Here is an 8,322-nt window from a genome sequence, read left to right on the forward strand (position 1 = left end):
TTCCAAAGGTGAGAAGACTGTCATACCAACTCTTAACAGCATTGCCATGAACAAAGGGCTGGAACTCATAAAACAATTTGTGGTTAAGAAGAATTTCACACAGTATATCTTAAAGAACAACTGAAGTAATTACTGATTTATTCTAAATCACAGCTCTCAGTCTGACCTTTGAGCCTGTTTCCCAAAACTGACTGAATTCTTCAATAATGTACAATGTCCAAAGTAAAGTGGTTTTTACAAGCTTATCTAGACTATTGACTATTGTTTGACTCACAGGTGACTCTTTACACTTTAAGACTCAAAGTTCAAAGGAGCAGCCAATGACAAATGGCCTGAGTGGGTCACTCCATGGATTGAGTAATCTGGATTCCTGGGGAATTAAAATGATTTCTCATAGTGAACACTAGTTGAAGATTTTTCTTTCCTTGAGTTTTCTCTCTGACCTGTTGTTGTTAGCTGTCTTCAAGTCATTCCCTGACTCATGGTGACCCCATGCACAATGGAAGCAAACACATCCCCATGATGACTGGCAGATTGGAAGATAGCCCAGTTCTAGGCTGCTCCTCTATCTACTGTTCTTTATTTTTCAGATTTTTTTTTTTTTTTTTTTTTGCATCTCTTAGTTGTTTATCCCTTGGTAGTACTTAATAATACTTTACGCTAAATATTTAATTTACTAATGGAATTTGTCTCCTGAAGTCACCACGACTGATAAATATTTTATATTTGCCAGATATTTGTTAATTGTATCAGTTTTTTAAAAGAACAAATTCTTGGTTTTGTTTATTGTCACTATTTTATCATTCTTTTTGGTATCTTTCATTTCTCCTCTTTATTTCATCCCTTTTTATGCTTTACTTGAGTTTCTTTTGCTGTTACAGCCTCAGAAACCCTGTACAGGGTTGCTATGTGTCAGAACCGACTCCACAGCACATCACCACCACTAATGTTGTTAAGTGCTGACTCACAGAGACCCTGTATAGTGTTTCTGAGGAGCTGCTAGTGAGGTTGAACAGCTGACCTTTTGGTTAGCTGTCCATTGCTTCTCCTATCTTAATGGTGGTGGTGGTGGTGATGTACCGTGGAGTCGGCTCCAACTCATAGCGACCCTGTACAGGGTTTCCAAGGCTGTAAATTTTTACGGGAGCAGAACGCCCCATATTCCTCCCCCGGAACTACTAGTAGTTTCGAACTGCTGACCTTAAAGTTCTCAGGCCGATTCATAAGCACTACGCTACCAGAGCTCCTAGTAAGTATTAAAATCAGACAGTGTAAGTTTTCTAGCTTTGCTCTATGCTCCATGTTTTCAAAATTGTTTTGCTTAGTTTAGGTTCAATGCATTCCATATAAATTTTAGAATCAACTTGTAAATTTCTAAAACTTCTGTTGGGAATTTGATGAGCTTTGCTTAGAGACTATAAACAGTTGAGGAGAACAGTCATTTAACAGTATTGTTAAGCCACGTTAACAAAAAAAACCCATCGGAATTTACTTGAGTGTTTTCAAATTTTTCCAAGCAAATTTTGCTAATTTTCACTGTATTGGTATTACACACATTTTTATTAAATTTCACTAAGTATTTAATGATATCTTGTGTTACTGTAAATTGCTTTTTTCTTAAATTTTATTCTCCACTACTTGCTAATATGTTGCATTTGCTGTTAATTTTAGATCTATGATTGATTTTGATTTACTGACATATATCTCCAACCTTGCTAAATTCACTTTTTAGGTATTTCTTTTTTGAGTAAAAAACAATGAGGACAATTTTTGCTCGTTTTTAAATCATATGTTTTTATTTCCAATTTGTGCCAATAACTCATGATGCATACTGATAACTGTTAAGATTTGACAGAATTTCTTCATTAAATTTAAGCAGTTCTTATGTATTTCTAAATTTATCATTGTTAAGTGCTGTCAAGTTAGTTCCGACTCATAGTGAGCCAGGTAAGTGTTTCCAAAGGCAGCTGGTGAGTTTGAACTGCCGACCTGGTAGTTGAATTTGACCTTGTAATCCAGTGCATTATCCTGCAGCACCACACGAGGACTCCAAGTTCCTAAGTTTGATGGTTGCTTTATAAAACAGCTATTGAATATTGCCAAATGCTGCTTCTGTGTCCATTCTTATCTATGTTGATCTATAGTTCATGCATTTTCTTTTACTGCCTGTATATTTTTTCTTATTACTTGTTTTTAGCAATTTTAATATGACGTACCTTGGTATTGTTTCCACTGTCTTTATCTTCAAGGTAATTGGACTTTTCTAATCTGTCAGTTCATAGGTTTCCATAAAATTTAACAAATATTTATATAGTGGTGGTGGTAGTTAAGTGCCTTGGAGTCAGTTCCGATTCATAGCGATCCTGCATAGGGTTTCCAAGGCTATAAATCTTTATGGGAGCAGAAAGCCTCATCTTTCTCCCATGGAACAACTGATGACTCATAAACACTAAACTACCAGAGTGTTTCATGTATATGGTAGTGTAGTGGTTGCAAGTCGGGCTGCCAACCTTAAGGTCAGCAGTTCCGCAGGAGAAAGATGAGGTGTTCTGCTCCCGTAAAGATTACAGCCTCGGAAACGCTGTGTAGGGTCACTATGTGTTGGAGCCGACTCCACGGTACTTAAAAACAACATATATATAACAATACAAAGTATATTGACAATACAATAGCAATTGTATATATGATTTCTTGTGTTATTTGTATATATATATTTACAATTGCTATTGTTAAGTGTCATTTAGTCAGTTCTTACTCATAGCAACCCAATGTAGGGTTTCTGAGGAGTGGCTGGTAAGTTTGAATGGCCAACCTTGTAGTTCAAACCAACCTTACAGTCCAGTGCTTATCCTATACCACACCAAGACACAGATATATACAATCTATATACAGTATAGGATTTCTCCATCTATGCCACCACAAGGATCCCTCATCTCTATAGTAATTTATCTCCCGACAGAATCCTGCTATGATTTTAGGGCTAACCTCTTTGTTTCCCTTCTTTAAGTGCTCACAGCCCTGCACAAGTGATTGCTCAATGTTTGTAAACAGTTATTTAATAAAGATTTTTCCAGTGTTCTAGTCATCTACAGTGGTAGTAAAAGTGTTGTAGAAATTAATCTTTCCTAAGCAAAAGAAGCAATCTGTTAATAATTTTCGTTTAACATAGAAAGAATAGATGTTTATAATCGTTGGGTAATTTTAATATTTGAAATCTGCTCCTACTGTTCTCCTTATATTGTCTTCTTGATGCCTTTTTACCTTACACACTACAATGGACTCTGTATTTTTTTTTAATTATATGGATATTCCCTAAGCTCTAAAATAAAGGTGAGGCATAATAGACATTTAACTGTTCAGGATCATTTTAATCTGAGGATTTAAAAAAAAAATCTACAACAACAAATTTTAGGGGATTTCCCCTTTTCTTTATATTCTTCTGCTTCTCTTTGCCCTAAGGCATATTTTTCATGATTTGGCAGGAAAGACCAAAGTTAGTATTAGTTATAGTTTGTCCTGATATGATGCTGTGGCTCACTGCGCCAGACTGCAAAGCCATTTGAACTGCAAGGTCGGCAGTTCAAGCTCACCAGCTGTTCCTTGGAAAGCCTATACAGGGTCGCTGTGGGTCGGAACTGACTCGACAGCACTTAACAACAACATCAAATTCCTAATAGTATGACCCTATGAAGTCATACATGAATGCAGACAAACCCAACTTGAATTTTAACTTCTATTTCCCTTGTCCAAAGAGGACTAAATTCATACTTACATATTCCCAATACAAAACAAACAGTTTTTGTTGTTGTGATTGAGTGCTGTGGAGTTGGTTCCAACTCATAAAGACCATGTATAAAGGCTATAAAGAGGGAACAGAAAGCCCCATCTTTCTCAGGTAGAGAAAGTAGTCCAAAGCTTATCCTACAGCATGACCAAACCGTTTTAGTGCTCTGATATTCTGCATATTCCGCCTTCTCCTCTTGTTGTTGTTGTCAAGTGCCGTCGAGTAGATTCCGACCCATAGCGACCCTGTATAGGGTTTCCAAGGAGCAGCTGGTGAGCTTGAACCATCGACCTTGCAGTTCAAATGGCTTTGCAGTCTGGTGCATTAACCCACAGCTCCACAACAGTTCTTATCTTGGCGTGAGCTTTTTCAGAATATTTAATATTGGATCTGGCAGTTTCCCACTGTGGCATATAGCTATAGACATAGTTATATATTTGTTGCACTATGTCTAATTGTTTTAGGCAAGAAGAAATAATTGAAATAATCTAGTCACCATTTCCAAAGAGAAAACTCTTCTACCTCAGTTTCTTAGATAGATGAAATTATAGCAGACGGGAATGATTTTCTCATCTTCCGTCCTGATCCAATGTGAAGCAGTATTTCTGGGTGGTTGTGACTACTCTAAAGTTCAAACTGTTCCTTAAATGGAATATTTAAAAGTCTAGATTTAGGAGAGATAATATTACCAGGTCAGTTTTATTGCAAGTATACATTCATGCTCTTCAATCAGATTTATTTATAATTATGTTTATATTTAACCTCCAGTCCTCTGTTTCTGAGTCTTATGTTCTCAATTTACTTTATATATTTGTAAAAAAAAAAAAAATGGAGCGACCCAACCTGCCTCCTCAAATGAAAAACCTCACAGTATGCATTATGGAATACTACTCCATTTAATTCCTTGTTAAAGTTACATGAAGAATATGAAAAAGATATCTAAAGGAAACAATGCAAGAAAACAAAAACCCTGACTGCTGCAAGTTATGGTAACTGAGAGGAGAAGGAGTACTAGTTAATCTTCGGCTTCTCAGAGACTATCTTGATGATCGCTACTAGTAAGTCAAGGGGTACCCAAAAGATGCTTCGCTACAGCTGGTTGGTCCTTAAGACAAGTATGCTATATTATTTTACTTCTCAAAGCAATTAAGATGATTACAGAACAGTGTCTCCTAGCATTTCATTCAATGACTAAATCTCATCAGTTAAGTACACATCTTAGCGGCCTTTGCCCTTCTTTAACTTCTTTGGCCAGAAGATAAGAAAAACAATTACAAAATAACTAAAGTCGGCTCAATAGGGTAAGGTAAATATTCAAACTATTCTGGTGTCTGGTACCTGGAAAGGCTAAGAGCGGCCTATATGGTAACTCAGTTACCAGCTTACTCGGGTTAGTTATGCACTATGAGGCAACAGCACCTTGGCCAACTAAAGAATCTGTGTTGTAGTGTAAAAATGTTGAAAGGTCAGAAAGGTAAACAGAATCAGGGACATTGAAAGTTTTATAGGTCATTAAAAGGATTTTCAAAGCCATGTGCTTTCTCTACAAGGCAGCCAAGGCAGCCAAGTTGGAGACTGTAAGATGAGAGAAATATGATCTGCAGATCAAGTCCTAGTAACAATGCTGGCAGCAGCAGCATTCAAAACCATCTGTAGTCAGTTTAGCAAACAATCTGGAATACCACCAGGAATGAATTAAAATAGTCAATCCTGGAAGGCAAGAAAGCCTAGAGTGGATGAATGAAATGTTGCTCGTTGGAGAACATGGAGCCTGTTATCTTAACAATATTCTAGAAACCATAAAAAAAAAAAAAAAGTGTTTTCACCTATTTTGCAATAAGGAGATTGAAAGCTAAGTGAGGACCATAAAAGAAGCAAACATGTAGATGTGCCATTCCCATGCAAGGAGCATGAATCTCAATCCCAGTAGTCCTGCTGGCTAATGTGCTGCTCCTGCAGGAGATAAGAAATTTAACTCAGCATGGAAATAGGGGCACTCGTCTCCCAGTCAAAGAATCCTGGTGGCACAGTGAGTTAAGCTTTGGGCTACTAACCAAAATGTTGTGAGCTCAAAACTACTAAGCACTCCACAAGAGAAAGCTGAGGCTCCCATGAAGATTTACATTCACAGAAATCCTGAGTACAGTTCTACTCTTATCCAATAGAGTCACTATGAGTTTGAATCAGGTCAAAAAGGCACAGTGTTTGTCTCATGCAGTCAACCCCTTGTTGTTAAGTGCTGTTGAATAGGTTTCTACTCATAGTGACCCTGTATAGAGTTTTTTAGAAGAAGCTGGTGAGTTTGAACCACCAACTTTGCAGTTAGCAGTCCAGTGCTTATACTACAGTGCCACACTAGGACTGTATTATTCATGAAGTAATGTTATTTTCTCCATTTTATACATAAGAAAGGCAAGGCACCACAGCATTCTGTATCTTCCTTATATTAGGATGTTTTAGAGCCTAAATTTGAGTTTGTCCTCTTCACTAGTATACTCTTATTTTAAAATCATTTGCAGACTACCTACAGAGTGGCTAATTCGAGGCTCAGCTCACTAGTGCAATGATGAAACACTCAGGTAGGAGCGGCTGAATGAATCCATCAGTAGTATCACCTGTGTCTTCTTCTGAATTCATCAACGTATGCAATCATCACTAACTACCTCGTCACTTAATTCACATCCAACCCTTCCTCTTTTCCCATCATTCATTGCATCAGGATAAATTTAGAAACTAGCAATACACTTCAGTATCTACCTGAAATTGTTCACAATTCAGAGCTTTTAAGGACACAGAAAGACCTCTAGCTCTTTGGTACCATTGCTTCTGCAGAACTTTCATGCCTGTTCTGCCAAAAGGAAATAACTTTCTGTTTGAGTTCTACCTCCAAAAGACATGCCCCGTTACATTGATTCCTTAATAATTTTATGGGTACATTTTGTGTTAACCTCATCATGTCTCTTCCCTTTACTGAAAGGAGAGTTAGAAGAACAGAGCTGAACAGCAACATAATCCTGCTGTTTAGCATATGTTGACTTTGTGTTGATTTTACTTGCAGGCACCCAAAGAATACAAACTGCATCATGAAAGATTTGGAAATACACTTAAGCATATTCAAAAATAGCACTCACCTCAGCATAGATGAACGATGTATTGCATTAGGCAAATCTGCTGCACAAGACCTTTTTAAAGTGTTGAAGAGCAACGATGTTAGCGTGAGGACTAAGGTGCGCCTGACCTAAGCCATGGTATTTTCAATAACCTCATATGCATGCGAAAGCTGGACAGTGCATAAGGAAGACCATAGAAGAAACGATGCATTTGAGTTATGGTGTTGGAGAAGAATATTGAAAGTGCCATGGGCTGCCAAAGGAACAAACAGATCTGTGTTGGAAGAAGTGCAGCCAGAGTGTCCCTTGGAGGCTAAGATGGCCAAACTTCATTTCTCATACTTTGGACATATTGTCAGGAGGGACCAGTTGCTGGAGAAGGATATCATGTTTGGTAGGGTGGAGGGTTAGAGAAAAAGAGGAAGACCCCCAGCGAGATGGATTGGCAAAGTGGCATCATCAACAATAGTGAGGTTGGCCCAGATTCGGGCAGTGTTTTGTTCTGCTATACATAAGGTTGCTATGCATCGGTAGCGACTCAATGGCACCTAACAACAACAACAACAGAGCATAGATGGGCAGAGATTCATTAAGCAAGAAATGATGGTAGTTGGTTAAGCCACATAGAAACAAATGGAAGCATTGGATGGATATTAGAAAGTTTTGGTTTGTTTTATCATGATTATCGGAAAAGGAAAAGTAACAACATATTTGCAAGCAGGCTGGTTTTATAGATACATTTTGAGAAAGAATAATTCAAAGATATTCAATGAACATTTAGATATGACTTTGATAAGTTTAATTAGGATAGGTGCTTTGCAATTTTGCTCTAAAATAAGGTGTAAAAAATTGCTCTAACTTTGAAGAGCACAATAAAACCCATTTTTGAGAGGTAGCCTAATTTAAAAGCGTAAAAGGACATACTAATCATATCAAAAATATAAAGATTCAAATTAGCATATTCACACTATTCCTGGCACTGATTGCAATTGACACTCGCAATGAAGTTACTAGACATGAGGTGACTTTGGTCTTTATTGCCTCTGGACATCAGGCATAATGTGGATTAGAATAAACTGCTTTACCAGCTGATTAAAGGAATGTCTTTGATAATTATTCTATTTAAACTAAATACCAACTGCTAGTTCCCGACTTTATGCAAAATTTCACTACAAAAGAAGAAAATAAGGAATGTGACTGAAACATTCCAAAAAATTAGAATAGATGCCATGAAAAAAGATTTAAAATGTTTAGGCACATTGAAATACTTTAAAAATCAATATCCATGACTCAATCCCCATATCTCAGAGCCCTCCTGTTCCAAGGCTGTGCATATATCATCCTTTATCTCTGTCCCATTTAGCCCTTTCAAACATGCCCAATTGTTCTCCCATCTGCCCCGTTTCTCCACTTCCCTCTCCCTCCCTG

The sequence above is a fragment of the Chrysochloris asiatica genome, unplaced genomic scaffold (assembly GCF_000296735.1).
Source record: "Chrysochloris asiatica unplaced genomic scaffold, ChrAsi1.0 scaffold00031, whole genome shotgun sequence".
NCBI lineage: Eukaryota > Metazoa > Chordata > Mammalia > Afrosoricida > Chrysochloridae > Chrysochloris > Chrysochloris asiatica.